Here is a 6,706-nt window from a genome sequence, read left to right on the forward strand (position 1 = left end):
TGAAAAGTAGTAATAATGCCCATCCTTCACTCATTTGGTTCAACCACAGCTCTCAAGTCTATCTGTTCCACTTGTTTAGTAAACACAAAATGCAGCAAATTGCTTCCCTTCTCCTTCTATCTGAATACTGCACAGAGGACCACAGGAAAGGGTCCAGTTTCATATTAAGGTTTCCAGTTTCATATTAAAACTGCTCCATCAGTGCCAGTGCCATGACCAGTAAGAGCAGAATTAGGCTGGGCATCTCTTGGGTGTTTTTAGGTACCTTGGCAACACAACAACAGTAGGCCTGGGTTTGAAGGTGAAATGTTACCATCTATTTACACAACCTCTAATAAACAACAGCTTTGTGCTTCCTGTAAAAAGGAAATTAACCTAAAGAATGAAAAAGGGGTTTAATCTATTTCTAAAGAACAGAAAAGGCTCCGAAGTTTTGTCATGATGACATCGCATCTGGACGGAGAATGTACATGTGCACCACAGAGAGGGATAAATTCCAAGAAAAACTAAACACACCAGATATTAGGCCATCAAATTCTAACACTGTCATCATCCCCATACTACATATTCCAGAGAAATCAAAAAATACCTCCAAATTTAAAGAACTTACATGTAACAACACTCTACTTCTGTAATGGCCATCTCTTGAGCATACTGCCAGGACCTTGTTACATGCAAACAAAACCAGAAAGTGTGCTGCCACCAACCAATTCACCAGTTGAGAGGAGATCTTATTAATGTATAAAACTAGCTAAAGGGAGAGTGTAAAGAGGATGGAGCCTTCTTCTCAGTGGTGCCAAGCAATAGGACAAGAGGCAATGGGCAGAAACTGATGCACAAGAGTTCCACCTGAAGGCAAGAAAGAATTTCTTTAGTATATATGCAGGTGACTGCCTACTGGAACAGATTGCCCAGAGGGTGTGGAGTCTTCCTCACTGGATATATTCAAGAACTGTCTGGACACATTCCTGTGCCATAGGCTCTAGAATAACCCTGCTTAAGCAGGGAGGTAGGACCAGATTCACCCACTGTGGGTCCTTCCAACCTGACTGATTCTGTGATGCAGTGACCACATTAAAGTTAATACACATCTCTGGAAAGCATGGTACCTCAGAAAGGGGTACTTCAGAAAAATGAGAGGGACCACAGAAAGAGGCTACAGTTACAGCACAGCCACCAGACCATCAATGGGCATCCCAGAGAATCAGATACTGAGAAGAACAGTGAGGTGTCCAAGACACTGCAAAGTGTAGGAGGTGCATTTGGCTGACTCAGTTCTTACACTGGTCCCACTCTGGATTAATTCATTGTATACACAGCAACTGAACAGCTATAGTGCAGTGGTGAGAGCACTGTAACAGCCAAGCATACAAGTCTCAGCCAAAAGCAGGGAGGTGTAGATAGCTGAGTATTTTTGACTGGGAAACAAATGACATTATGCACCAGATAGACAAAGGAATGCAAAACCCCCAAACCTGTTTGCCATTGCATCATTGCATTACCCTGAATTTCATTGTTAACACTTTCAACTGTTCTTAAATTTAACCATGTCATCCTTATTTAAAATTAGAAACTTTAATAATGTATGGTGCAACTCCATCTGTCTGCTTTCATTTCATAGACATTAATTTATGTGGCTAGAGGATAAATTCCATACTTAGCATAAGATGGAAGAAGCATAAACCTATTAACACAGTCATAACTATTGGTTCCTACTCTGAAACACACCATTATATCCAAGGTGCAGTACTAAACTGTAGCAGGTTCTTTTAGGTTACTCCCAGCCAAGCAGAATTTCTTTAGGGACCTTTTCAAACATCAGCTTTTCTGAACACAAAATGAAATTATGTTGTATGTTTTGGCTACTCACAGCAGTACCTTTACATTATGTCTGGTACTTCATTGCTCTTAGTGTGAGTAAATTGCAGAGTACACTATTAGGGATTTTCACTTTATGTGAAGGATGGGAATTTATTGCTGGTTTTATGCTAACACATTGGTGTTCTGAGTATTTATAACATATTGTTGCATTTGTTATTAATAGAGCAGTGGGCTGGGGAGGGATTAAGAATCGATAAAACACTCTTACATCTGCATTTATAGTATTTAAAAATAAGGTAGTACATACACAGTTCACAGGGTTTACTCGGAGAGATGAGTTTCCTGAGCTATTTCTTCATTCTGCCTTGGGCAGGAAGTAGGTCATGGGTGTGGATAAAGGGTATCATTGGAATGCCATCATGAAAATAAAAAATTTAGAAGCAATATAACTTGCAGGCTGAAAAATGCTAAAACTGGAAGTTCTGTCCCACATCATTTATATACTATGGGGCAGTTTTAAAGAGATTTTGAATGCCTAAAGATGTTACATCATGGGATTCCCATAGGACTCTCAATCTCAATCACCTTAAACCTCTCCCAGCTCACAAAATAAAAGTAGCTACACCACAAACTGAAGCCACAATTAGTTTGACAAGCTCTGAGAGGCAATAACATTTTAAGCACTTCTAACATAAGACCTGAGTGGGTGTAGAACTTAATTCCTTTCTCCACAAAAACTTCTCTCCAGATTCAGGTCTCCCACTTCTCTAATCCTTTGCAAAAGACATTTTCCAACATCTCTATCCTTATTCACTCTCTACCTGTCTTGCAGTATTTCAATCTTCCTGGCTCTATTTCTAAAAGAGTTACATTAATATGTTTTATTCCAGATGCACAGGTAATTTTTAACCCCATGTGGCTTTTGGAGCAAACCTTGCCTAAGGACTCCAGTTAGACTGCAGGAACTGGTGATAGAAATAATAAAATTGTTTATTGAGAACACGCAAAAGGAGAAGCAAATGGTTCCAAGGGAGCAACTTGTTTCTAACTGGCTGTACAGGTCCTAATTTATGTGGTTTTAGCTGCAAAGGTGTACACAGAAGTCAACAGCTCTGGACCTGACAACCTGGAATACAGCTATATCACAATAATTAGAGGAGAAAACCTTCAGTCCCTTTGGTTAGAGATATTGTATTTGTGGGTGTGGCAGCAAACAGAGTATATGTTACAATCAAGTCTGAGTGACACTTTCCTTAGTGCCATTTTTTGGGCACAGAAATGTATCAACTTCCTGCAGTGCCAGATTGGTTTCATGCATTTGTGGATGGGAACGCTAAACTATGTAGATAAATTTCAAAAGATGAATGAGCATCTGCACTCCAACATAATTTATATGCAATAATACATGTTATTTATACACTCTGAAGGCTCTGCAAGCCAAAACATCACCATTTTGTCTATTTTCTGAATGTATAAATAAGAGATAGGATTGTAGAGAAATTATATTGGAGAGCAAAGGCTCATTTATCTTTTTAAATTTACTTGCATACCCTTTACACTAGGAAAAATAATACCATCCACAATTTACAGAGAAATAAAATCAGTCAGATGAAAGGCTTTATATAAAGTGTTAAGGTAACATGCTCAAACTAGGTAAATTCAGCCTTCTTCAAATTCATTAACCCCCACTAAATTAAACCCAGTTTTAACTCTACATGTGCAGAAAATACATGATGCAAAGGCAGGTCAAGTGAGCTGAAAACAAAGAACAACTGTTGAAGTGGGGCCAAATATTTCTTTCACTTACATCAAGATAACAGCCAGGGGCCAAGAGTTATTCTTCTAGTCTTGCACAGACTGAAGTTACAGCAGAATCTGCTCTAAGGAAAGAAACACTTGCCCAAGCTTTAACTATCTCTAGACTAGCATGCATAAACTGAAATACCATTTCTAGCAAAACAGCTCATCTCCACTACGCATAATTAACTCTTGCACAAAAAGAACCTACATTATATATTTATTTATTACCAGCAATTAAAAATTCACTCTTATGTCAACTGATTAGAATTAACATCTTTCAGTTACAGCATTTGGAAGAATATATTTTGAAAATATTTTTCCAGTCTTTTTAATACAAATATAATTTATTTTTTTTTAATTGTAAGTCCAGTGTTAGAAGGTCAGATCCCTCTGTCCTCTCCTCATAATCACCCCTCCTTTTTATACAACCTAGTCTTTTAATGCATAGCCCACTATGGTTTCTGTTTCATGTCCTGGGAAAACACAGAGTTTTAATGACTCAGGTCGGGTTAACTGTTTTCTTGTAGAGAATTAAGACTCTGTGGCAAAATCACTAGAATCAAGTTTTCCTGCTTTTCCAGTCACAAATGGTTATACTTTCTTCCATGTGACACAATTATTTAGATACCAGTTCTGGTATGGTCAGGTTAAAACCAGGACAGGGTGCTAAAACTTCAAAGGAGCTGCAAACTGCACAAATAAATAAGTGATGTTTAAGTGCACTGTGGGATGAAAGCTTTATAGATCCAGAAATATTTTTCATGGGCTCAGTTTTGCAGCATATACCTGCCTAAATCCTTATAGCAACGTCACATGCGGCCACAGCCAGGGAGTTCCCAGTCCACCAGTCTATTCCTGTATCTTTTTTTTTCTCTACACACATTCCCAGTACCAAACAGCAGAACTAAAGCTTGATAAAATGACAACAGAAGATAAAACATTTCTTAAAATATAAACCGCCAGAAGCAAATGTAATCACACTATTTCTACACTTTGGAAGGCAGTACATAAATACAGGAGTACCTCATTTAAGCTGCTGAATTGAGCTTGATATCCAGGTCTGGGTAAGATGATTTCTGACGGTGACTTTTTTTATTCTCTACAGTAAAGGAACATCTATATGTTCACAAATAGTATTTCAGATATTTTTTTTGCAGTAGAAAATTAGGAAAATATTTTAAATGTGTCTGAATTAGATATGACCAGAACAGATTTTAATTTTTAAATATTAAAGCTTAAAAAAGAAAAAAACATCCACATATGCTGTCCTTTCCAGGCTGAAAGAGGGAAAATAATTGTCAGCAGACAGGAGATTTTCACTGGCACAAGTGCATTATCCAGAGTTTCTTAGCTACAGCCCATTCAAGCCATGGACCATGAAAATAGCTTCCCCACTCCCAAACAAGAAAGCTCTTCTTTATACTAGATATTAACCTAATTTAAATAATAAAATTCATAATGTAACTGGTTCTCTGGGTGTTCACAGATGCCAGGTGACCTTTTGAAGATATCTTTCTTCAAAAAAAATGTGTCAAGACCACTGCACATTTTTTTGACACCCCAGTCAGGAATTCGCAGAACAGGACAGCCAAGACTCCTGCCACCATTCAGATGCCCAAATAAATTGAATGGGATACTCCAGGTAAAGGATGCCAGTCCAGATAGATTTGGTTAGAAACAGAGATGGAAGGAAGGGGCAGTCCTTTTTCAGCATCATGAACATGAAGAATAGCTTTTGCATTGATATCTCATGAAAAGGCAACACAGCCAAGGAGCAAATGTCATACTAACATTTAAAAGGACTGCTTTGTCTAAACTATTCTTTCTTAAATTGGAGAAGAGTGTGTTGGTAGGGGATTTTTTTTTTTTGTCTGTTTGAATTACTCACACATGAAAGAGAAGAAATGAAGGAAAATAGATACAGGTCCTCTTAGAAATACATGATTTTTACCCCGTCAGGAATCCTCTCCAGAATTTTGCAATAACTATGAAAAGATTACTGCCTGCATTTTGGTTAGGAAGCTGAAAGCAGCACCAAGCAAGACTCCAATTCAGCAAAATCATCTTTTTTATTATTGTAGCAATTTCTGGTGTGGGAACAATAGGCATTTACAGTCAGTATTGGCTATCCTCCTAAGTGTAACTATTTAGATAAGTTTGTACTTAAAAGATAATACATGAATTGGATCAGTAACTTCTTGTCACTCCACTCACCCACACATGCCTTTACATCTAATTTCCAAGCCTGGAAAGAAGGCTACAAGTTTAGTATGGAGACAGGAGCCCTTTCTCTGGAGCAGGGTGTGCGCAGCTGAGCACCTGCTACGGTCACCACACAGTCGCAATCTTCAGACATTGTCATGAGACAGGTATGCCTGTGGAAAACTAGACTTAAGCTAATCTAAGAACAGACTTGTTTTAGCAGCATGGAAGCTGATTCACCCTGTTTTGCAAGCAGGTTTCACATCCAATGCCAAGCTTAGCACTGCTGTGGTCAGATTACAAATATTTCAGCTGGCTGCTTTGTAATCAGTTCATTCAAGCTCTTCATCAGCAGCTCTCAGACAGCCCTGCTACTCCAGCAGCCACCTCACACCCCACCACTTTGACAAGTACTTCACCACTGAGAGGGGACATTGCCCAGGAACTTCTGGGAGCACAGGGAAGGAATGTGCTAATGAAACGACAGCTCAGCCCAACGGGTGTAACCTGAAGATCCACTGAGCCAGCTTCACCCAGGGAAAGTGCAGACAGAGCAGAGAGCAGAAATGACATTTTCACCGGTCTATGACACTCTGCAGGATGTATTATGGCAATCCCAGGCTATTGTCATCTTATCATCCCTGCTGCCCACAGTCAGCCCCTTTGTGGGTTAGAACATCCCAGGCACCATAGCAGCCTTACCTGACACCCCCCAATGCACTGGCACTGCCAATCCCTACCACTCTTTCCTCCCTTACAAGATACAACCCACCAGCAGCCCTCCCTTTGACGAGGCTTTCATTTGATTATAAACTCTTTTGGGCAAAGATGATCTTTTATTATGTGTTGGTACAGTGCCCAGAAAAATGGAGTTCTGATCTCG

Source organism: Pseudopodoces humilis, chromosome 9 (assembly GCF_049639895.1).
Source record: "Pseudopodoces humilis isolate 2021_Gansu_Grassland_sample_001 chromosome 9, ASM4963989v1, whole genome shotgun sequence".
In the NCBI taxonomy this organism is placed as follows: domain Eukaryota; kingdom Metazoa; phylum Chordata; class Aves; order Passeriformes; family Paridae; genus Pseudopodoces; species Pseudopodoces humilis.